The 26,276-nt window shown below is 38.9% G+C and overlaps 1 protein-coding gene across 8 annotated transcripts in view; it reads right to left on the bottom strand.

Annotated features, from left to right (window-relative positions):
• Positions 1-26,276, bottom strand: part of LOC131051349 (uncharacterized) — a 184,901-nt gene that overhangs the window by 37,312 nt on the left and 121,313 nt on the right. The gene's annotated exons all lie outside the window — the stretch shown is intronic.

Below are 26,276 nucleotides of genomic sequence, written 5' to 3'. Positions count from 1 at the left end.
TGATTACTTCTTTCAAACCATCACAAATGTTAAGAGACCTTAAGTGCCCTTTGAAAGCTATTGATTCCCCTACAAATGGAAACAATTGTATTAGACATCGTTTATTCTTATGTTCTAGTATGGCTAAGACTCTTTACCCTCAATACTCATTCCAATGGTAGTGATTCCATCTTTTGTCAATGTGGGGGACCCTCTAATACCCCTCTTTACTATGTAAATCTGTCAAGGAAGGTCACATTTCCAATTTCTTCCCTACCACCAATAGTTCTTCAGCTTTGAGTGTTAGGATAGGTTACATGCAAAATCAGCCATCTCTTGGAATTGTCTAGCTTGGATTATCCCTACCAAGCATTCTTATACTTTATATTGGTATTATGACAATAATTGATGATCATATTAATGCCTCCTCCAATATGTCTTAGAATAATAGCACCAGAGGTTTTCAATTCCTCTAAGCTCCATGGAGTTTTGGGGACCGGGTTAGTGGGATGCGTTTCCAATACGGGGGTACTTTTCGGCCAACTTTTAGGGGACAGCAAGGGACAGGGGTTAACAAATAGGGAAAATTATAAAAATATATAGAAATTTCAAATATTCATATCATAACATTGATAAAGCATTCATAATAGACATCATAAAACATGTGTGAGCATGGGTAATTGAATAGGAATCATGGTTATTTTACTATTTTTGCATTATGAAATGGCATTTCTTGCCACCTATGACGTACATGTATTCAACTGTATAATGAACATTGAATATAGCATGGCAACTTTGTCTATGCAGTCCTTGTATAATAAACAAGTTGTCCACTGTATAAAACAAGACAATCCTTGATTGTGACTTTGACTGTTAAGATGTAGAGATTTGCAATAAGGATAAGTATTTTACAGATTTTGTGATCATGATTCATCATTGATCTAATACTTGGTTAGACTTATAGTTTGATGTGCGGTTAACGGCAACAGCCTTGATGGGGTCAAGAGGTAGTGCCCCCAACAAGGTTGAGGGGTGGAGCCCCCACCACCAAGCCCAAATTAACACCTTCAAAACCACACAAACCTTCATGGAAAACACCATTTCCATATTTTTTTTGTAAGTCCTAGTGGTCATGTCATAAACCAAACAAGCATTGAAAGGTTGTAAGTTTTTATTTTTATTTTTTAAATTACATAAATTGTGTCTAGATATTTTAGGGGACAATAGGTCGTCTTCGAGACAAATGGAGACGATTGGACATCTCCTGGTCATCTAGGGGACGGCTACGTCCCCTATATATTTCTTGGATGTCCCCTAAACATTTCTGATTTTTGGCTGAAAGGGGGGCGGGGATGGGAGGTTTCTTGACCATCCTCAAGTCCCCGAAATGTTTCTAGTTTGTGGACAGGAATACCAAGCCAAGGGACGCATCCCCATGAGGCATAGCAATTCCTTGCTTGAGCAATCTTCGTTGGCTTTGTAAGGTCCCCTTTTTGAATCGCCTTATATTTTGCCCACAAGAGATTAGAGTATTGCAGTTCAGGTCTGATCTGATTTCATTATGAGTACTCTTGCTATGCTTCGATGTCCTCATCAAATGAAACCTTCTCCCCTTATATCTTCCAATGTGAGGGAGGGTCACACCTCTTCATCCTGTTTGCCCTTTATAATGGTCACAACCTTTCACAATCACCACCCTTCGAAAGAGTCACAACGCTTCATCATTTATGCCAGTTGAAAAATCACAAGCTTCTGTAACTATGCCCTTTTAAAGAGTCGCAACCATTAATAATTACCACCCTTCGTAAGAGTCACAACCCTTCATTATTTTATACCCCTTTGAAAGAGTCACAACCTTCATAATTTCTACCCTCCTTTGGAAGAGCCGCTTCCTTATTTACTTCCCATTCCTTCCTTCTTCCATTGATTCTTCCTTGATTCATGTGCTCCATTTTTTCTTCTCCTCCTCCCTCACAAATGAGGTTCTCTTCTCCCTTTTATATCTCATGTTTGAGGGAGTCACAACTTTTCATTTTATGCCTTTTGACCATTCATTAACTAAATTAAATTTTCATTATATTCAATTTTATTCTTTTATATTTTAATTTTATTCTTTTGTATTTTAATTTTATTATTAAATCCTATTTCAAAGTGGGGACATTACAGGCTTCCACTGCTTTGCAGAGTCTTCCCCTTCAACTTCTATTTATACATGTACCATTTTGGCGATTAACCATTTCGAATTATTTCCTATTTATGTACTTCTTTGTTTATCATAAATTGATTAACTTTTTACACTTGCTTCAAGGTTAGGGCCCTTTTTATCCTATTTCTTTGCTATTGTATCTAAATGTGAGATCAAGTCCCTTTGACCTATTCCCAGTCACTTGTGGACCTCAATATAATTTCTTTCTTTCTAAGGCATCATCTAACTCCCCAATGCTATGAGTTTACTAGGAAATTCGTATTGAGATAATATTAAATTGAGAAAACGTTCATATTTGTATATCCTTCACAATAGCATTTGCATGTGATTTATAAAAATAATGGGTATAGTCATTTTATAAATCGTTAGCATATGTACATGGGCATATATTTTTTTAGTTTATCACTCATATAATGCACTCTTTGTCCAAACTGAATATGCACTTGTATCGCAGTGCAAATTTCTCAGTCACCAAGTAGCTTGAGTCCAACAACAAAGACTTCTTCTACATACCATACCCACAAGTAGCTTGAGTCCAACAACAAAGACTTCTTCTACATACCATACCCACAACTTAACCTAGCTCTATTTGATTGCAATATAGTCATGCCTTACTCATATGCTCTATTGCTGGGCTGAGGAGGAATTAGGAATTTTCCATCAGCAACCCTAGCATTTTGGGTGTGGTTCATAGATATTTCTTATGTTTTTCTGTGCCCCTTACCAAAGAAAACATAGGCTCAAGTTTCTTAAACTAGGGTGCACCCAACCTGGGCAACATAGGGCTATGTTTGCTCACATAAACTCATACATAAGGGTGATTCTAGTCTGAGAAAATATGGAAGTAAACTTTTGTACAGGTGCACCTTAGATGAAACAAGATTTTATGCATGGGGCATCCTCGGCTCATGCAATCCTGCACACCTAAAAAAACATTATTCTAACAATTTTGGTTCTCTTTCTGATCTTTGTCTTGATAGTGTTTTGAGAACAGTCCTTACTCTTTCTGGTGCTTCCTTCTAATTTATCCTATTTGTTGGACATGGTGTAAAGGAAACTGAAAATATGTCTTGCTAAGCGTAACACTTTTGTCTTGTGCTGAGTGTTGCTGATCACTATCTTATTCCCTGAGGGTTATTGAAAACCTAGAGTTATCAATGACAAAACATGACCCATGTGAGAATACTTTCACACTGGGCAAAATTACTCTTATTCTTGCTGGAGCCAACATTTCTATCTTTATTTGCCTTGATACAGGTTCAAGGTTTGGGTATACCTGCACAACCAAAAAATCCCCAGATACATGTTTGGGTTTGGGTTTGTATGTATATATACATTAGTTAACATTTTTTACAAATATAATATAAGTTATAATATTAGATTTTAATATTTACAATATATAAATATCTTATATCATATTCAACATTACATTAATAATAACCAGAATCTATATATATAATTTTAATACAATTAATAACCATGGACATTAAGTAGAGTTAGACAATATAAAAGTCTACATTTGATAGCCAGTCCGATTAATATGATGATCTAAAATTGTATTTTGTAGACTTTTTTATATCAATTTTAAATATCCGTGTATAATTAAAATGTTATAGCTAGCCCAATATTTACACCAATATACTAACAGATATGCCATAATCCTGATTTCCTTGGGAAAAATCATTATTTTTCAGGTTTTACAACTTATATTATGATTCAGTTTTCATGAGTTATATACACAGACACTTATGTTTTGGGCATAGTACATCAACATCAATATGAGCCATTTTAGGTCTTTGCATGGATGCCCTTTTTGGGACTTGTTGATGTGTTTTTACGCACAATCGAACACAGAATAAAATACCAAGGTATCTTATCCTCTTTTGAACAAAGTCTCTCAAATGCTATGCTTCGTGATCAAATGAGACAACTCCAAGGTTACGAAATGCCAGTTCTTGAGGTGTGGACAAGGTCAATGGTTGATGTGATAATGCTGGAATCACAAGGGGACTTACGTTGTACATGAATTCTTAAAATACTCGGACACTGCTGGAACTTGGGGATTTACTCATCTAACAAAGAAAAATCAAAAGGAAAGGGTTTAGAGAGTCTAATCTAATCCTAAGAATGTAGGATGTAATGAACGACTTTGTGAGACTCTACTAGACTTTGCCTTGACATCAATGAACAACTCCACAAAGCTAGTGCAATCTTCTAAAGTAAAGTTATAGATGTTCAAATTACTACCATCAACATCAATACCATCAAGGCAATGCATACCAATGGACAAGCAATAATTGAAGTTAAGTTCGATTCATATTCCAGTTGACCACATAAGGCAAACTTACAATCAGCAAGAAGCTAGTGGTATTGGATTAAACGAATTTCAGCATTAATCATTCACAATTCCTTTCATTCATCTAATCAACATGAAAGCAAATGACAATTGGAAACCATGCAACTTGTTGAACAACACATTTCACCATATCTTCAATGAAAAGAGTATATTCATTTGCAAGCCTTAGCAAAAATTTCTTCTTCTCCTACTCTACTCTACTCTAACTTCTAACTACTAACCATCTTCTACTCTTCTACTGCTAACACATCTTCTATTATTCACCTTTATAGATGAGAGAGTTGAGCCTTATATAGACTTCTCATTACAATGAATGGCTCAGATTAATTCAAGATCCATGGCCAAGATCGAAAGACACAAACCCTAATTAGGGTTTATTACAACCACTATTACATTGACCAATGAGAGATGAGGGTAAGTAAGATAAATAATATTTGATGTAGCATCCAGTGTCACTTATTCCCTACTTGAATGAACGTTGACTTCGTACCCTTTGATTGAATGAATGGTGACAGGGATGCCACCTCAGCCTACCTTGTGTTGTGACATAAGTTTCCGAGTGTTTGGGGGTCATATTGGTCAAGTCTGCCTTTTGTTTGGGTGAATTTGATGAAGTCTAGGACTCATTTTGTTAATTTTAGGGTTTCTGCCTTCAGTCCTATATTTTAGGGGTTTCTTTTAGGGTTTTGGAAAAACTGAACTTAGAACTAGAATCGGGACCCTTCAAGGAACCTCCCAGTAAAATTTGAGCGAATTCTGAGCACTTCCTATTTTTAGTAAGTTTTACTACCTCCCGGATTGGTCTAATTTTGCCAAAAATCAAACTTACTATTTTTAGTAAGTTCTTTTCTGACCTATTTTGCCCAAACCTTGACATTTTGAAACACTTACTATTTGGAAAAATCTATTTTTGGCAGGTTCTTCACAGGAAAACACAGAAAACTGAACATCCCTGAAGATGCTGAAGACTGAACGCTCCTAAAGATCATTTCTAAATCCGGAAGAGTCAGAAGGCAGACAAGTTGGATCAAAAAAATGGTTAAGTTTGGAACTCCTATTCCAGAAGAGGAAAGCATGCAAAATCATCCAAGTCTGGAAATTCACATCAATCCACCAATGTCATCCTGATTCGAAAATGGCCTAAAATTTGACTAAGTTTGAAAATTTGAAAGATCTTCCAAAATCCAGAATTTGCGTTATGATTCCTAGGGACCTGAAACCACTCTCAAACATCTTGACAATATATATTAAAAATAACTTAAAGTATAAGAAAGGAAAAAGACATATTGAAGATGCCACTTATACTTAAATGCTAAGTTACCGGTTCGGGTTAGGGCACCGGTTCGGGTTCGAAGAACCCGGTACGCCGGTACGGCAAAATTTTGAAAAGGGGTTTGGGTTCGTTTCGGTTCGTTAGTACAAAAACATGTAAATTATATATATATGCAGCCTATAAGCATGAATTAAGATTAGCATGTCACATAGCATCATATAAACAACAAAACCAACATAAACTTGTAATCATAGCATCATGATCATACCATAACAGCATCATATACATCAAGTTTAATATCAAAATGAAAAAATATTCAAGTATCATTGTTTCACAATTCAAAGCTTGATCATCAAATAGACTCTCTAATGGGGGTTTGGGGCAACGCCCCCAACGGGGTCAAGGGGCAGCGCCCCTTGCGGGGGTCTGGGGGCAGCGTCCCCAACGGGGTCAAGGAGCAGAGCCCCTTGCGGGGTCCCGGGGCAGCGCCCCTCGCAAGGTCCTAGGCCAACACCAAATTACAACCTTCAAACCCACACAGAACTCCATGGCATGCATCAATTTTCTGCTTTTTTAAGATGTCGGGAACAAGGCCAAAGAAGTCAAAATTCTAATCAAGGTGCATTCTCCCCTACGGGAATTGTGTTTTCTAACTTGTTCTTTCATACAGACTTGTGCTTCTCTCTTGGTTGTACGATGCATAGGTGTGTGGCTTGAGACATAGGGTCATTTTAATTTTTTACGTGGTGGAATTTTGCAAAAACAAAATCCATTTATGGGTTGTCAGACCCCTGGGTTCGACTTGGGTCCTCTTGGGTTTGACCATGGGTCCTCTTGGGTTCGCCCTGGTTCGAACCAGGCCTACGAACCACGAACCCTATCTGAACCACAGGCGAACCGGACCTGAACCCCGAACCCGGACCGTACCGGACCAGTACCAGGGGTCTAGGGGGCCAAACCCGGTAACTTAGCTTAAATGTTATATTTCATATATATACATGTCCTGAATTGGTAGAAAACATCAAATTCCTCCTTCATGGCCAAAATCCACCCAAGCACTCAACAGGGCACCAAAATGGAGAGGTCATGGAGGATTCAACATTTGATGAAATTCCTCCTCCACAATGAAATTTTGCCCAAGCACTCAACAAGGAGCCAAAATGGAGGGGTCATGGAGGTTTCAAAAAGAAGTCAAAATTCCTCCTCCACAGTGAAATTCCGCCCAAAAGCAGGGCACCAAAATGGAGGGGTCATGGAGGATTCAGCATTTGATGAAATTCCTCCTACACAGTGAAATTCCGCCCAAGGCATGGTGAAGGAGCCAAAACAAGGAAGTGATGGAAGATTCCAAACAAAGTGTCAATTCCTCTGTACATGGAAATAGCGCCCTAGACTAATGGAAAGCGCCAAATTGAGGGGAGCTTGGAGGCATGGAAAATGATCAAATTCCAAGACATGGTGAATTCCATGCTTAAGCTTGAAAATTGAAAATTTGTGTAAGGCATGAAAGTGAAAGGGTCAAGGAGGAATGAAAAGCAAAAAAAATCCCCTAGAGAAATTTTTTGAAATTTCCATTTTTAGACACCAAATCTTATCAGAATCCAAAAATTTTTGCAGATTTGGACTCGTGGGAGAATTCTCTCTCTCCTGGACCCGGTCGGGTCCCTAAATTTTAGGAAATTTCCTAAAAAATAGGAGACGTCAAAATTGGTCGAAAAGCTCCCTGCAAACATGATGAATTCAAAGAGCACAAAAATTAGTTCCTCAGGGAAGAATTGCGCCCAACAAGAAGAAATTCCAGGAAAGGTGAAAGTTTGGCTAAGTGTCAGAAATTCCTTCCTTCAGGACAGAATTCCAAGAAAGGTGAAAAATTGACTAAGTGTTTGAAATTTCTTCCTTCAAGACATAGTTCTTGGAAATCATGAAAATTGGCTAAGGCATGAAGAATTGACTAAGTGTTTGAAATTTCTTCCTTCAAGACATAGTTCTTGGAAATCATGAAAATTGGCTAAGGCATGAAGAATTTCCTTCCTCAGGGTAAGGAACAAATTTCTTTCCGAAGGAGAATTCCTTCACAACATGAATTCCACACTGGGATGAATTGAAGGTAAAAAAACAATTTCTAAGGCAAGGAAGGAATCAAGGTTGAACTAAATAAAAAATTTCCCCTCGAGAAATTTTTTGAAAAATCCAATCTCGGGCATCAAATCACATCCAAATTTCAAAATTTTCATAGATTTGGATTTGTAGGAGAATTCTCTCCCTCCTACACTTAAAACCCTAATTTGTGGAAAATTCGTGAAAAATAGGAGATGGTGAAAAGTGATGGAAAACCTTCTCCGAGCAAGGAAAGTTGAAGAGACTTCAGGAAAATTCTTCCTAAATCGAATTTTCCCCCTCCAATAATTCCAGATGTACAGGAGCGGATATACGACAGCGGGGTCCACTTGCATGGTGAGGATCTATTGAACATGTGGCAGTAGAGTGGTGCATTCATTACCAGAATATTTGACCAAGTGGCAACCCAGTCATTGCATGTCGAATTTATGGCAGATTCCTTTTACATGCAGCCGCCGCATGTGGAAATGATGGAGCATTTGTGGCATCATGGGCGATCTTTTCATGAGGGTACATTCATTGCATAGTGGGCACTTTTTAAATGTAATGGTTAATTAATGCTTTATGGGTGCCATTTTAGGTAGGATTGTAATTAATTATATATGGGCTTTATTGGGTATTTATTGTTGATTCCCACCTTGTTGCATCTTGAGTGGAGAATCTTTTGGGCAAACACTAATTAGGGTTTTGCATGTAATCATGGCATAAGGCCTATATAAAGGGGTGACCCCCCTCATTTGTAAAGGGGGGAGACTTGTATGAAATTGTTGCAATAAGTTTTGAAATAATAACAGTGAAACATTGTTCTCTAATGGTGTCCACTTAAATTAATTTTTCAAAGCTTGCATGGTTTCACCTTCCTCACTTAGATTAGAAATAGTAAAGTGCTTTGATTTCAATGGAGAATGTAATGGTGTTTGATGAATTTCCATGGTTCATACTTTTTGCATCTTGCTGATTGTAAGTTGCAATGAGCCCCCTAAATTTGTGCTAAGTTCAATTGTGGATAGTCATTTGGATTGCGTCCTCTTTGGGTATTCAAATGTACTTTCTCAATTTGAAAATCCTCTAGCATCCCTAGAAGATTGCACCGGTTCTTGCGGAGTTGTAGTTAAACTTGGCGAAGCAGAGCTTGGTTTATTTGGAATTTGTCCACCGAAGCATTAACTGTTGATATCACTACCCTTAGGAGTAGATTTAGATCCTTCTAAACCCTTTTTCCCTTTATTTTCAGTTCATTTTAGTCCGTTCGAAGCAGAAGCATCGTAGAAATGCCATATTCGATGATGGAGTTCCAGCAACAGCGAAGAAGTGAAAGAATGATGCAAATGTAAGGCCCCTTGGATTACCAGCAATCACATCAGCCAATTGAGTCACATCCGTAGCATAAAGGAACCTTGGAGTCGATTGTTTGAAATTCTTGCAATCTTAGCATGCAATCGCACTTTGTTCAAGAGAGAGTAAAGTGACCGTTGGTAACTTTATTTTGTGTTCGACGTAGTCATAAAAAACACGTCAACACCTTGTAGATTTGATCAATTTGCCTTGAACACTTTTCATGATGCTTGGAATTCCTTGTGATACTTTAAATCTCATCCATATGTTAGGAATTCTCCATGAACTATTTCCTCCTTAACGTTCTATGACTTTGAGATTCCTTGATGTACTTCCTGATTTCTTGAAGTGAAATCCTTTGTGCTCATGTCTTGAACTTGCTTTCCTTCATTTGTTCGCCATCAAGGTGAAGTATTTTTCATGTTTGATCTAGTCCACATCTTTGCCTTTGGAAATCCTTGTCTTGAAATCCTCTTCCAATCTTTGAAGTGTTGTTCTTCCCCATCCGCACTTGTTAACAGACCTGCAAAACAAACAAACATTGAATCAAACACCTAAGGGATAAACTTGATTTCAACCTTGGTGGAAAATCCATCCGCATACGGACGGATCAGTCCTCAAAACATCCGCATTATCCTTGTCCCTTCTTTCACTTGGTGGAAATTTAATGCCAGTAAGGACCACTTTGTCATTGATCTTCCTTTGAATTGATTTCTCCCTTCTTTTATAATTTTTCCCTGAAGTGGAAATCTACCCCTCATCAGGACTCATTGTCCTTGAAAATTTTGTTCGATCGGATCATCATTTGATGGAGTGGAAATCCGAAACCCATCAGGACACTTAAATGTCCCAACATTTGTCCCAACTTGTGATAGGTAATCAATCAATTTAACTTAGGTTCCAGTTAGAAAATTGTAACACCGATTCAGGAAAATGTGAAAGTCCGGATTGAAATCTGGAAAATTCTCCTCAAGAAACCCTGATTTTCAGACTTAAGATAAGTCTGATTGCAATAAATAAGTCTAAAGACACCCTTGTAAACTCAGAAAAAAGCGTGTTTGATGCAATCTCAGGTCTGATTTCTAAGTATAAAGTCTAAGGACACCCCTAGAAATGGTTGATTTGGGTGCTGGATAGTTGTCTCAAATTTGATTTTCTGAGCACCAAGTCTGAAGACACCCTAGTATACTCAGAAAATGACTGATTATAAACTCAAAAAAGTATACTGTTGTGACCATTTCACACATCGCCCCATCGCAAATGGGGACCCCCTCTTTTTGCTTGTTCTTCGCTCGTTTTCGCTTTCGTTTTTAGGGTTTTGTTAGTTAGTTAGTTGTCTGGATTTAGGGCCAAGCCTTAGGGTTTTAAATTTTGCCTTTTCAAGCCAAAATCCAGTCGTTTTTGGGAGCTTTTGAGCTTCTTTTCTAGAATGCAAATTTTGAACGCAATGATTTCGCCAAAATGGTCTAATTTTCAATTGGAATGTTCATGCAGAGCTTAAATTTGTCTAAGTGTTGGCCGTCAATGTGAATTTTTGTCTGATTGAATATTTTGACCAAATTTTGACTTTTTTGAATTTTGATCCTGGGCATTGGAATTGATTTGTTTTCGCCTCGTGAAGTGTTAAAATGTGAAAAATCTTGTTATTTTGGCCTGTAGGAGCAAAATCGCTCCTGTCCCTCAGTGAAGGACGAGAGCTCATTTTCAAATATCTCATTGTCCTTGCAGAGTCCAGACAAATTTTACGTTTGAAGTGATGGAGAACGACAAGATCTTTCCATTGAATATAAATTGAAGATTTTCGTGAGCACAGAAATGCCTCCAGGGGGAAAATCGCTCCTGTCCCTCAGTGAAGGACCGGAGCTACAATTCAAATTTCGCCTTGTCCTTGCAAGATTTCGAAAACTTAATGATTTGAGGACGTCCAAGGGAAGATGCTTTGCCAAATGAATATAATTTGAGATGCAAAAAACGAAGGAGAATGACCTATATTGACCAAATCGCTCCTGTCCCTCTCCAAGGGACCAGGGCGAGGTACCTTGTAGCTCTCGTCCCTCTCCAAGGGACCAGAGCGATTTCCTTCATTATGCAAAATCCAGACGAAGGTCAAGGCAAGTTTACGTTCAAAAACAAGAGAAAACATGAGATGAATGCGTTGAATATAAATTGAAGATTTTTTGGACGTCCATAACAGTGTTAAATGCCTAGTTCGCTCCTGTCCCTCAGGAAGGGACCAGAGCGATTTTTGATATAATTGCTTTTCTTGCAAGGTTACAAACAATGTCAAGGCATGAACGAATAGAGTGAAGAAGGACGAGTCCGTTGAATATAAACTTGGGACCTGGCAAAGTGAAATGAAGACCACAAGAGCAAGTTCGCTCCTGTCCCTCTCCAAGGGACCAGGGCGATACAATGGTGATGATACTTCCTACGCAAGTTCAAGGTCGTTCCTCCAAAGTTCAAGGTCGACACAAGTCAAGACAAGGTGGCGAGGGACATTTCAAGGCATCTTCATCATGCGCAAACACTCAAAGGACGTTAAAATGAAGAAATTGACACCATATAACATAGATCGCTCCTGTCCCTCTCCAAGGGACCAGGGCGATGTTAGATGTATTGATCATTTTGAGCAAGATTTACGTAAGGCCAAGATTTCGCAAGGTCTTAGAGGGTCCACGGAAAGGTAGAAAGGCGATGCATGAAGATTTCAAACGTTAAATAATCACCAAAATGGACCTAGGGACCATATCGCTCCTGTCCCTCTCCAAGGGACCAGGGCGATTTGCTTTGGATTCCTTGTTTTGCTTCAAGATCAAGCTAAGTCAAGACGTCCTAAGATAACATATGGTCCAAGGCATCGTTTGAAGATAATTCGCAAGGGTTTGAACGTCCAAACATCGCCAAATAATGTAAAAGCCCCATATCGCTCCTGTCCTTTGAACAAGGACCAAGGCGATACTATCAAAAACACTCACGTTCCTTCAAGATCAAAGCCAGGCGAGGATAAGCAAGGTAAGGGACATCGTTGGAAAGACGTTGCAAAGGAGATCGAAGTTTAAAGTCGCCAAGATCAAGGAGAAATCATGGATCGCTCCTGTCCCTCTCCAAGGGACAAGGGCGATGATCCCTTTGATGCGTCCAAACACATAATGAAGACAAATGGAAATAAGCGCAAAGGACACGAGTATAGGTGTTGTTCGCCCTACAATGGAAGTTCGAAGGTCAAAGATACAAGATCAACGTGAAGACATGGAGATCGCTCCTGTCCCTCTCCAAGGGACAAGGGCGATGTTAGGCAAAACACATGATATTCTTTGAAAATCACGTTAAGACAAGGACGCACAAGGTTTTAAATGGCATTTGGAAGATGATACAAGGAAAGGATCGTACCAAAATGGAGAATTTCAAGCAAAAACCTTAGGATCGCTCCTGTCCCTCTCCAAGGGACCAGGGCGATAATGGTCATGAGATGCACTTGCTCGCACAAGAAAGAAATTCAAATTCGAAGGACCACCAGATGATCGATTTGGAACGTGGAAATGAAGGAGTTGAACGTTGAAAACGCAAGAATCAAGACCAAAATCATGGATCGCTCCTGTCCCTCTCCAAGGGACCAGAGCGATGAGGTACGTCCCTTTATTTTCATATTTTTGGTGCCAAATTAAACAATTCAAATTTCCTTAAATGCTAAATCGATTTAAAATTTGAAAATCTTATTTATTTAGCATTTAATATGGCGTTAAACATTTATTAATTATTTTGCCTTTATTAGAATCGAAATTTGCAAATTAAAAAACGCAAGGCATTAATAATTAATTATTTAATTAATAAAAAATCGATTTGAGTGCTCAATTAGGCAAGTCAGCCTTGTCATTTCATTGCAAATCATTTAAAAAATGGTTTTATTTTTATCAAGTCGGCCTAAGGGGTGAAGGATGAACGCGCTATATAAGGGGGGTAAAAACTATCATTTCTACATCATTTTTACCTTTCTTCATGCGAATCAAGGAGAAGCGAATATAGTGCGAAGTGTGTTCAAAGGTGGTGCGAGTTTCATTCATCCAAGGGTGGCGCGCTTAGTTATCAAAGGGTGGTGCGAATCCAAACCAAAGGTGATGCGAAGTATATCATCAAGTATAGAGTGCGAATTACGTTGAAGACCAAGGGTGGTGCGAATTTGAAGACCACGCCAAAGTGCGAACTTGAAAGATCCATTTGAGCCCACGTCCAAGGCGATAATTGAAGATCACGTTCTCTCCAGAGGTGGCGAAGTCAATTTTGAGGAGATCATATTGAAGATTACTTTATACCTCAATTTTGCCTAGGCAAATTTTGTTTTTGCATTCTAGAGTTAGCTCTCTATCGAGGTATGGCGATTTAATTATTATTGTTTTATTCATTCATCGTCATATTTCAAATTTTGAATTTTTGAATTTTGAATCTCTTGGCTCAATCGTTGTATTTTAGGAAATGATAACTCTAGAGACTTATCATGAGGTTTCCTAAAATTTATCTCTCTTATTTACGTTATTTATTGCAAAATCTATTTCTTATAATGAAATGTTGTGTAGGTATGGCGACCCCAAAGGCGGGAGCATCCACCAGTCGCTCGGCTCTCATGAAAGAAGATCAGAAGACCGAAGAAGTGGAGACCAAGATCGTGTCCAAGTGGAGCAACATTGGAGATACAAACTTGGGGAACTTTAGCACGAAGAAGTTCCGAGAGGTCCCTTACATTGGCAAGCCATCACCTGTCGCCCGGAGAATAATAGAGAGTGGCATCATTAAGGCGGCCGGTTTTCCTCCAGCTATTCAGTGCCACGAGTTGATGATCGAGTGTGCCCGTCATTACAATCCACAGTCCAGGACAATTGTGTCCAATGAGGGAAACACTTTGGCGTACCTTTCAGAGGAAGCCATAAGTGAAGCCTTCCATCTTCCAGAGCACAGGGACATGATATACAAGAGCATTGAAGGAGCCAGATCAGTGTACGATGATGATCCAGATGCTTGCCTAAGCATAATCAACAAGAACTGGCTACTTAAGAGTCGTCCCCGTCTGAGCAAAGTACCGAACACACCACACAGGATTGATTTCCAAGAGGAGTACAGAGATTTGATTACCATGCTCAACAGAGTTACAGGAGCACCTCATGCCTTCTATTTTGAGAAATGGATGTTTTACTTCATCCAGGTGATTGTTCAAGGAAAGGGTACAATACATTGGGCTAGGATAATTAGCCATTGCTTAGACGTACAGTTGAGAAGACTCAGGGCTACTAAGTCCTTCCACATGAGTTCATACGTCATCTATGCCTTAATCAGGAGCGTTGAGTACGCAGGACTACCTCACAGAGGAGTGATTGGAAGAGGACCCGGCGAGGTCAGAGTTTGTGAATCCTATACCTACTTGCATCATCCACCAGGGAAGAACTACAAGTTAGTCAATGATACTTTCACGATGAACATCACAAGGACGTTGCAAGGAGGGATTCACAACAGATTATCTCAGGATGCCCAGGAATTCATCAAGAGGTACGGTGCTTGGTTCATTCAGTTTCCCAAGTTCACTTACATTAGAGTGTATGGATGTCCTTTACCTCCATACATGTTGCCGAGGTACCCGACAGACAAAATTGTGTTACTTGAAGTAACAAGGCAGTTGGCAGCATATGTGAAGGCATTCAGACACAGACATCAGAATGGAGTTCAAGAACCTATTATTTTGGGTAATTCAGTTGAGGTATGTCCTAATGTCTTAGCCATGGATGACGCAGAGAAGGAGTTAGCCTTGTATCCTTTTTCATCTTTTGCTTGGAGGAATAGTTTTGATCCACATGGACATTTAGAGGAGACGGTCGGTAGAAGATTTAGACATGAGCACCAAATTGAAGATTTTATGATGAATCTCCTAGATGATCTCGAAGTGAAACGAAAGATACATTCTAGACTGCCTTTGGATTTCATCAGGAAATGTAAGATTTACAGAGTAGCCGACCAAGCTCAGGACAACGGCAGGCACATCCAATCTTCATATGATAGAGAAAGTAAAACAATTAGTTTGAATTGGAATGAACCCGAGGCCGTGGATTTAGATGATTTGATGGCACCAGTCTTGTCTTGTACTCGCAGATGGATAGACGTTCAGCATCAGAAGTTGAGAGAACAAGGCATAGCCATGTCTTTTACTTTGGAAGAAAAACCAGCTGAAGGTGGAGCCAGTGTTAGTGAAGGCAATCCTAATCCTAGGAATTCAGGTGAAGGTAACCTTCGATGTGCCAGTGAGGGCAATCTCCATTCGAGAGGTTCGAAGAGAAAGGAAAGATCAGAAAAGAAAGAGTCTTCCAAGAAAAAGCAAGGTGCCAACAAAGATCAAATACCAGGTACTTCTTCCAGACCAGAGGATAGAACAATTCGAGTGGAAGAGTCCATGGAATCGATGGTACAGAATGATAGACAGGAGGAAGGACAGGCACAGCATGTTTCATCCGATGGATCTCTCCAAGACTATGATTTAGATAATGATAATGAAGTAACATCTCCTCCCAGACAAGAAGAAATAGTACATAAAGAAATTCAAGTTCAAGAGACAAGATCGAATATCCCAGATTGGTTGAAGGAAAGATTGACTAAGGTGATCGTAATTGAGGACGAGGACAGTGCAATTGATTTAGAGAGCCTCGTGGGACGTTCACATATGACAACAGAGAAGAAGAAGGCTACAAAGATGTCCAAGATGATTCGAGATGAGACTGGATCTAGAAAACTGCAGATAGCTACACCGGCAGCAAACAAATATGAGGGTGAGATCCTAGCAGAAGACTATCATATACAGACTATTGAGTTAGGACCATCCACAGCAGAGCAGACTTTAGATGACGCCACCGACACATTTGAGGCATTGAAGGACAAGCTTAGAGAAGAAGTAGAAAAGAATAGAAAGCTTGAGAGAGAGAGAGGTGCATGGAGGACATATTTCAGTCACATCAATGAACCTTTGGGACGTCAGGATCCAGTTAAATCACCATTGCAGGCATTGCCCCTTCAATCAATCAATGAAGCAGAAAGATTCAGGAACCTGGTCCAGCGTACATGTGGTTGGATGGATAGATCTCACACGGTGGCCATTGAGTTTGTTACAAGGATGTCACAGATCACCCATCAAGCTATCCAAGTTCTTGAGATTATTCACAGATTGATGGCAACAGTAGCTGCATTTGCTCATACCAAGGACATTGTCATCCCTGTCTTGAAAGTTATAAGACACACATCCAGAAGAATTTTAGCACAAGAGAGGATCTTAGAAGGTGATTCTCACAGTTTGTTTCAGTGGTCAACCTTACTCCATATAAAGAGTGTTCTCTTTGAGGACATCAGTATTAGATGTAGTCAAGTTGAGGAGGTGATCAATCCGATCCAGGACAGAGTATTTGAGGTACTTCGTACCATTCTTGGCAGAAGGATCGAGGTCGAGACAGATGTGGATTTACAAGAATTTGAAGATAGAATCAAGATCATCTTTCGCAAGGACGCAGATGTTACAGATGAGCAGTATGATCAGATGTATGCCACCATGCTCCTGATTGATAGAACAAAGGAACTTGAACCTACTTGGGACACAGCTCTTCTAGATGCATTTGATCAAGTCATCCACTTAGAAGAGAGTATCAAGAATCTTCCCGAGATTCCAAGCACAGAAATCGAAGGAATCATGACAAAATTCATTGCATATGCTAAGAAAGAGAATTGGAAAGGGAATAAGATTCTAGATGAAAGGTTGTTACAGATGACATGACATCTTATTTCTCATTGGTTGATACCTCCTAGATTTTTGTGCCAAATTTAATATTTGGCTATGTATTTAATGTTGTTCAGTAAAAAGGAGGTCATTTGTAACAAACCCTAATTAGGGTTTAGGTGTCACGATCTTGTCCATTGATTTACTTTCAATCTGGACCTTTCATTGTAACTGGGGATGCTATTTATACCCCCATTTTTCATTTCATTTGATAATAGAAAAATAGTGAATAGTGTGAGAGATAATAGTTGATGTAATAGAGAGATTAGAGTTAGAAGCAATTTTTATTTTGTAGCAAGATTGAGTCTTGAAGAGAGAAATTCAAGCAATTGTTGTATATGATGACTTGGAAATCAATAAAATATTGAAGTTATGGTGTTTTGTTGCAAATTTCTTAAGTTATCTTCATGGTTGTTGGATGTACTTGAATCATGCTCAATCAAAGTAGTTTGTTAATTTGAAAGACTAAGTGTGAGATTTGATATTTGGTGGGATTCGCAATCCAAACCACTAGCTTCTTGCTGATTGTAGGAACGCCTTGCGTGGTCGACTGGAGAACACTTTGAGTCCTTAATCTTCGATTATCATTGTGTCTTGGATATGTACCTTCGTAGTAGTGTCCTTGGTCTTTGATGCATTGAATACCATTATATTACCTTAGAAGATCGCACTAATTTCAATTGAGTTGTTACCTTATGGCAAAATTGAAGTTAGTTGAGTCTTGCCAAATCTCATTCACGCTAAGTCATTCATAGGGTTAGGCTAGATTAGACTTCCTTAAACCCTGTCCTTTTGCCATTTTTGAAAGTTCCTTTTAGATTAGTAAAATCTTCGAGCCTTTGGAATTCGTAAGACGCCTTGGAGGAAACAGCAAATCACATCATACCACTAAAAAGCTTGTCCACACGTGGAGACCCCACTAAAAGAACCTTGGAGTCCATCTAACTGATCCTTTTTGCAGATCTTCAGCAGTTAGAGACTATTTTCTCAAGAGAGGATAAGATGCCTGTCGGTATTTTATTCTGTGTATGATGGTGTACAAAATACACGTCAACATATACCCAGGTCTGAAAATTGTTAGGATTTCAAGCAGATCCGAAGCAAATATGAACTAACACTTATATGCAGATTCAAATACAAAAGATAAAGGAATAAAATAGGACACAGATAACACAGAGATTTAACTTGGTTCACCCAGAATGGGTTACATCCACCATACACAACCGTCCAATCTTTCTTATTATCCAGCAAAAATAGTACATCAACTTACCATGCCTTAAGCATCCCAGCCGCTTATAACATGCATTTTTAGGGCAACAAACAAAGTCGGCCTTTTTAGGGTTTTATTACAATGTCGGTTTTCATCAACAACAAAAAAACGGCAAAAAAATTTTATAAGCATCCCAGCCACTTATAACATGCATTTTTAGGGCAAAAAACGTGCTGAGTGTACAGTACTTTGCTGATCGGTCGCCACATTTCAACAATCTCCCACTTGGAGACTGATCAGGCTCCACACCGAACAATCTCCCACTTGGAGACTAAAACTACACGATACCATTGTACATGCAACATCCACTGGATAAAACAATAGGACTCGACTGGTATACATTCCACAAATATCAATCAAGAAGACCAACAGAAACTGATGAAGAAATCAGCTTCTCCTGTGGAACTGCCTTCGTGAACATATTGGCAGGATTCTCACTTGTGTGGATCTTCTCAAGCCGTAACTAACCCTCCTCTAAAACAGTCTGGATGAAGTGGTACCTGAGCTGAATGTGCTTTGTCCTTGAATGAAAAACAAAGTTCTTCGCAAGATGAATGGCACTCTGGCTATCAGTATACAATGGGCGATCCTCATGTGTCTGACCCAATTCCTCCAAAAAACATTGTAACCAAATCATCTCCTTGCTGGCTTTTGTAGCAGCAACATACTCAGCTTCAGTGGTTGAAAGTGCAACAACCTTTTGCAGCCTAGAAATCCAACTGACTGCAGTTCCCCCTATAGTAAAAACATACCCTGTAGTACTCCTCCGTGAATCAATATCACCCGCCAGATCAGAGTCAACAAATCCACTCAGAGCAGCATTAGATCCTTTGAAACATAATGCCTTCATAGTAGTTCCTTTCAAATACCGAAGAATCCATTTCACAACATTCCAATGTTCCATACCCGGATTACTCATAAACCTGCTCACAACTCCCACTGCATGGGCAATATCTGGCCTTGTGCATACCATTGCATACATCAGACTGCCAACAGCTAATGAATACGGGATGTTAGACATTTTATTAACCTCTTCCTGTGCCTTTGGGCACATCTCCTTAGTCAATTTGAAATGACTAGCCAAAGGTGTACTAACTGCTTTCGCATCCTACATGTTAAATCTTTTCAACACCTTCTTTATATACTCACTTTGGGACAAATTCAAGGTTCTATTTTTCCTGTCCCGTGTAATCCTCATACCGAGAATTTGCTTAGCTGCACCCAAATCCTTCATAGCAAACGACCTGGCTAATTTCTGTTTAAGATCATTTATATGTTGCATGTTAGACCCAGCAACAACCATGTCATCAACATAAAGCAACAGGATAATATAACTGCCATTATCAAATCTCTTAAAATATACACAATGATCAGAATGACATCTATGATAACCATGTTCAACCATGAAACTATCAAATTTTAAATACCATTGTCGGGGTGCTTGCTTTAGGCCATACAGACTTTTCTTCAACCTGCACACCAAGTTCTCCTTACCTTTGACCTCATATCCCTGTGGTTGCAACATGTAAATTTCCTCCTCCAAATCTCCATGGAGAAACGCTGTTTTGACATCTAATTGTTCAAGATGTAAATCATCTGCAACCACAAGACTAAGTACAGTTCTAATTGAAGTCATTTTTACAACTAGAGAAAATATTTCATCATAATCTATACCCTTTTTATGTGCAAAACCTTTTACCACAAGTCTGGCCTTATATCTTTTATGACCTCCTTCCTCCTCCTTCAACCGATAAACCCATTTGTTAGGCAAGGCTCTTTTTTTTGCAGGTAAAGGGACTAAGTCCCAAGTCTTATTTTTCATCAAGGAGTCCATCTCCTCTTTCATGCCTAGCTCCCACTGTTGTTTGGCATCTACCTGCATTGCTTCTTCATATTCTTCTGGTTCACCAGAATCAGTTAATAATATAGAATACAAAGAAGGAGAAAATCTTTTAGGGGGTCTACTTGACCTCGTAGAATGTCTAACACTTGCAGGAGTTTGTGGAACATTCTGTTGTTGTTGAGCATCAGATACTTGTAGCATTTCATTTTCAAGAATCTCATCCAACACCACATATTCTTGCTTGTCTTGTTCATGCTTCTTTTCCTGCATCTGTTCTTTATACATAACCTTCTCATTGAATATAACATCTCTACTTCTAGTTATTTTCTTATTTTCAAAATCCCATAACCGATAGCCATATTCATCTATCCCATATCCAATGAAGGTACATTTCTGAGATTTAGCATCAAGCTTGGTTCTGTTTTCTTTATCAACATGGACAAAAGCTTCACAACCAAGGTTTTCAGAAAAGAATAATTTACCTTTTTACCAGTCCATGCCTCCTCTGGAATACCACCATCCAAAGGGGTTGAAGGTCCTCTATTTATCAAATAGACAGCAGTATGTACAGCATTTGCCCAAAAATGTAAGGGCAATCCAGCATACAATCTCATGCTCCTCGCGCGTTCCATGATAGTCCTATTCATTCTCTCTGACACACCATTTTCTTGTGGAGTTCTTGGAACTATCTTCTGCTTTCTAATCCTATTTAAGGAGCAGTAATCTTCAAATGCCTTGCTGCAATACTCACCTCCATTATCCGATCTGAGACACTTCAACCTTTTTCCTGTCTCATTCTCAACCAAAGCTTTCCATTTCTTAAAAGTTTCAAAAACATCTGATCTTTGCTTTAGGAAATATACCCATGTTTTTCTAGTTGAGTCATCAATAAAAATAGCATAATAACAAGAGCCACCAAGAGATGATACCTGAGCCGGTCCCCATACATCTGAATGCACAAGCTCTAACTTCTCACTCTTCTTCTCTTTCCCAACCTTGAGAAATCTGACTCTTTTATGTTTGCCATAAATACAGTTTTCACAGAACTCTAAATCAATCTTCTTTAGTCCTGGCAATAGATTTTTGGAGTGAAGGATTTTCATCCCTTTCTCACTCATGTGCCCAAGCCTATGGTGCCACATTATCGAATCTGTTCTTGCAACATCTATTGTTGTTGTCCCTACAGTAACTTTATCTGTAGCAGCTAAGGTAGAGTAAGTGTTACCAGTACACAAATATAATGTGCCTACCTTCGCACCTTTAGCTACTACTAATGATCCTTTACTGAGCTTCCAGATACTGTCTGAGAAGGTAACTATGCAACCTTCACTACCTAGTTGCCCTACAGAAATTAAATTTCTTCTTAAGTTAGGAATATGTCTTACCTCCTGCAGAAACCAATCATTACCATTCTACAACTTGATCTTTATCTTTCCTTTTCCAACAATTTGACAGGGCTCATCATCACCCAAATATACCTCTCCAAAATCACCTTGAACTAGAAAATATTTTCTATGGGGTGTAGCATGAAATGAAGCCCCAGAATCTATTACCCAGGAATCATTAACATTATCCAAACATAAGATTAAAGCATCTTGTAAAGTATTGCTTGCAATATTAGCTTCCTTACTGTCATTTTCATTTTTGTCTCCTTTGTTTTTCCGAAACCAACAGTCTTTCTTTAGATGACCAGGCTTTCCGCAATACCAGCAATCTTTCTTTCCTCTAGATTGAAAGCGTCCTTTCTTTGACTTCCCTCGTGACTTCTCATTCCAAGGGCCTTTTCCTCTTTCCTTTGATCTTCCTCTGTTCTCCACATTCAAAACACTACCCGATGATGTTGGAGTCTCACCTGTGCTTTTCCTTCACATTTCCTCGCTTAGGATAACACCAACAATATCATCAAATACCAAAGTATTTTTACCAAAGACAGAGTTACTTACAGCCATAACCAAGCTATTCCAGCTTTCTAGCAAAGGACATAAAATCAAGAGAGCCCTAACCTCTTCTGCAAAGGTAATTTTTACCGAAGACAATTGACTAGTAATTGTATTAAATTCATTTAAGTGCTTTGCTACAGATCCTCCCTCACTCATTTTCAAATTAAACAAACGCTTCATAAGAAATACCTTATTCGAAGCCGAGGGTTTCTCATACAGCTTAGCCAATGTCGCCATCAAATCTACAACCGTTTTTGCTTCTATTATATTGAAAGCTACAGACGGTGCAAGGCACAATCGAATGGATCCCAGTGCCTTTCTATCTAAAATGTCCCATTCTTCATGTGACATTGTGGTCGCTTTCTTTGCCTTTCCTTCTAATGGCCGCCACAAATCCTTTTGATACAGGTAATCCTCCATCTGCATTTTCCATAACTGATAATTCTAGCCGTTAAACTTTTCGACCTTCAATTTGAAATCCACCATTGCTCCCACTCAAATCTGAAAGTCCTGCCAATTTACAGAAAACCTCGCTCTGATACCAATTGTTAGGATTTCAAGCAGATCTGAAGCAAATATGAACTAACAGTTATATGCAGATTCAAATACAAAAGATAAAGGAATAAAATAGGACACAAATAACACAAAGATTTAACGTGGTTCACCCAGAATGGGTTACATCCACCATACACAGCCGTCCAATCTTTCTTATTATCCAGCAAAAATAGTACATCAACTTACCATGCCTTAAGCATGTCAGCCGCTTATAACATGCATTTTTAGGGCAACAAACAAAGTCGGCCTTTTTAGGGTTTTATTACAATGTTGGTTTTCATCAACAAAAAAAAAACGGCAAAAAAAAATTTTCTCAGGGGCTACCGCCTCCGAACCCCCACCAAGGATACGTGCTGAGTGTACTGTACTTTGCTGATCGGTCGCCACATTTCAACAAAAATGTCACTTGAAAGTTTGAATACACTCAGAAAGTGACTATTTTTTGATATCAAAGTTGTAATAAAGTCTGATTTCCTGAGGACTGAGTCTGAATATGCCCTCCAATGTCTGAAAATAATCAAAAAATGGTGTATTGAACTCTGATTTTCTGATGTTAAAATCTGAATACACCTCTCCGAGGTCTGAAAATGTCTTCCAAACGTCTGAAGACACCCTGAAAATGATAAATATCAATGGCTGGAGGTGATCACAGCCCTGTCACATGCTTGCACTTGACTTGTTTCATCTTTCCAAGCTCCAATATGACCATGCTTGGGCACAAATAAGTGGGCTGGAAATGATACTTCAATCTGAGAATAATTCTGGAAATGATGCTTCAGACTTGCACCGATAATGCTGTCCAACAAAATACCTCCAAATTCTTCAAATAATGATGTTCGGACAAAATCACCCTTCACCTATGATAGCTGGAAATGGTCTGAAAACAAATCAACATGGCTGGGAATGAAGTTTCAGATTAAGGCCAGCAATGGTGTTCGCCAATGGCATCAAAAATTTCTCCCAGCTATGGCGCCAAATGAAACGTGCACAAATCACACCCAATATGTGAGGCAATCAGCCAGACAAAGAAAATCGTGGCCCAAGCAATGGTGGTACCAAACACTAAAATCACCCAAGTCTCCAATGGTGACCAGCAAGCTGCAACAATTCTGGAAATTCCCCTCTAATGGTGGTGCTAGGCATGATTGGGCAAAACTGCCTTCCTCAATCTACAACTCTCCTTCAACAATTGTGTCTAAATGACACTTAGGCAAAAATCGCCCAACTGTAGTATTCAACCGACCTTCAATCAAACTTCAAACTGTCGCATCAGAACAGTTAAAATATTATTTTAATGCTGGCTGAGCATACTTATGCATGTTTTCACCTTGATATTTCACCACACAAGCAATGTGGGATAAAAACTTGCCTTTTATACTTGCCTGGGAAAATCGATTTACCTTTGGATAATTAATTTGTCATTAAATAATTGTTTCCAAGCATTAAATTATTTGCAATAAGACAAAACAATTAAATTTGGCACACTTTTGCAATTAAAATCATCCACATTCATTAAATTCCAGGCAATTGGGGAAAATCGATCCATGTCTAGGCAACATTTTGCATTAAAATTCTTCATAACTCATCACAACTGGCATTTGGGGAAAATCAATCCCCATCTAGACACTTAGAATTCACAATTTCGTTTACTTTGTCCAGAGGAATCCACCTTGGGGAAAATCGACCTTCATCAGGACACTCCAAATTCATCATTTTCATTCACTTTGCCCGAAAAAATCACTTTGGAGAAAAACGTGGGTCATCTAGATACCCAATTCTTTCACTTTAGTCCATAAACCTCCTTTTGGGGAAAATCGATCCCCATCTGGATAATCATCTGCATTCATTTCCTCAAATCTATCCACAAATTCGTCCTGGGGAAAAATGACCCCCATCAGCACAAAGAATTTTGTCCGCATTTAAATTAATCATTCATTCCTGGGGAAATTTGCACCCCATCGGGAAAATTTTCAACACAGAGACAAATTTTGGATCTCCCAGCCGAAAAATGTGGTCCATCAAGACAAATCTCTAGCTACCTGTGGAAAAACACCCCTCATCAAGAAAATGAGTGGGGAAAATCATGACTAATCGGGAAAAAGTCCATATATGCCTTAAAAACTCAGGAAAAGACGTCCTTTCATCGGAAAAACTCATTTTTAGAACTTGATTTCATGTTTCCCATCAGGACTTTGATGATTTTTGCACCACTAAGTATCCAGCCATGTCAATTTTCATCATTATGCATCAGAAATTTCATCATTTTAACTAGGGGAAAATAAGGGTCCATCGGGACAATGTGCAAAATTGACTTAATTAACCTCCTAGGAGTGGAAAAACAACTCCTAAAGGATCCTTTGACGCTCTAAGACAAAAATAACACCGACTTGTAACACTTGGACATATTTATGCTCAAATTTCAAGGCAAAATTGAAACTCGACACTTAACAAGAATAAATCAAAACTTTTGGGCAACTTGACACTTAGGATCATTTTAACAATTTTAACATCCTTTCAGCATTTTGACCGACATCCTCTCATAAGCAAAGGCTAAAACTAGGAAACTAGGCAAAACATCTATCCTAAAAAGCAAAAAGTGGGGGTCCCCATTTGCAATGGGTCGATGTGTGAAAACGTCACAACAGGACTCCAGACCAGACCCTAAGCAAACGAAGACCACCCCAGGACCAAAACCAAAACCAGACCCAGACTTGTATTCAGCTCCATTTGGGAATGCAAGTGTAGATAGTGGGAGTCTATTTTAAAAGTATACTTCTTGATACCAGGGCCCATGCTCTAACCTTTTGGCTGGTGGTTACTTTTCCTAACCATTATTGCAAACATGTCCATAATTATCTTCTTCGATTATGGGATAATTAAGGGTGGTGGCCCTGTCAGTCGCAGCAATCCCTTACCATGTTTGTCAAGTTAAGGGAGGCCGTGGTCTGATGCCAGAATTTAACATTACTTTGATTGAAGTGGTGAGCAGGAAGAGGCAGCCACATTTGCTGCATTTTTTATCTTCAAAAAAAAGTCTGCTGGCTAAGGGGCAGATCTGAAGTAAAATACAAAAAAAAAGAAGACAAGGACTGTTAAAACAAAGAGGATTGGCACATCATTGATGCTGGTCAATTGGGATGAATTCCAAGTTAATCCCCTATATTTTCTGTGTATAGGCTATACACATGTAACTGCAAAAAGTAATTTTCTTCTGTCATTGTAAGGCTGACACCTAGATAACATAAGATGCAAGTGGAGATGTAATTGAAATTTATGATAATGGATTTTCTGAGATGTGTGTTACATTTTTTCTGAATTTGAAATGTTAGACACCGTTACTGCTGGCTGCCATTGCAATATATCTCAGTTTGTGTGTGTGGCTGCCTGGATCTGCTCATCCAGATCGAGCACCTGAATCCTTAACTGCATTAGAATTTCTAAGATTCATGGAATCCTTTCAATTTTTCAAACATACTGATTGAACATGCAAACAAAGGGAATGATTAAGTTTAAGCAAACATTTTGTGCAGAATATTTTAAAAAGTAATGATTAATGAACTTATCAAGCTTGGCAAGATATATAATTATTGTGCGTGAACCAGA

The sequence above is a fragment of the Cryptomeria japonica genome, chromosome 11, assembly GCF_030272615.1.
Source record: "Cryptomeria japonica chromosome 11, Sugi_1.0, whole genome shotgun sequence".
NCBI lineage: Eukaryota > Viridiplantae > Streptophyta > Pinopsida > Cupressales > Cupressaceae > Cryptomeria > Cryptomeria japonica.
This window is presented reverse-complemented; position numbering and strand designations above follow the sequence as displayed.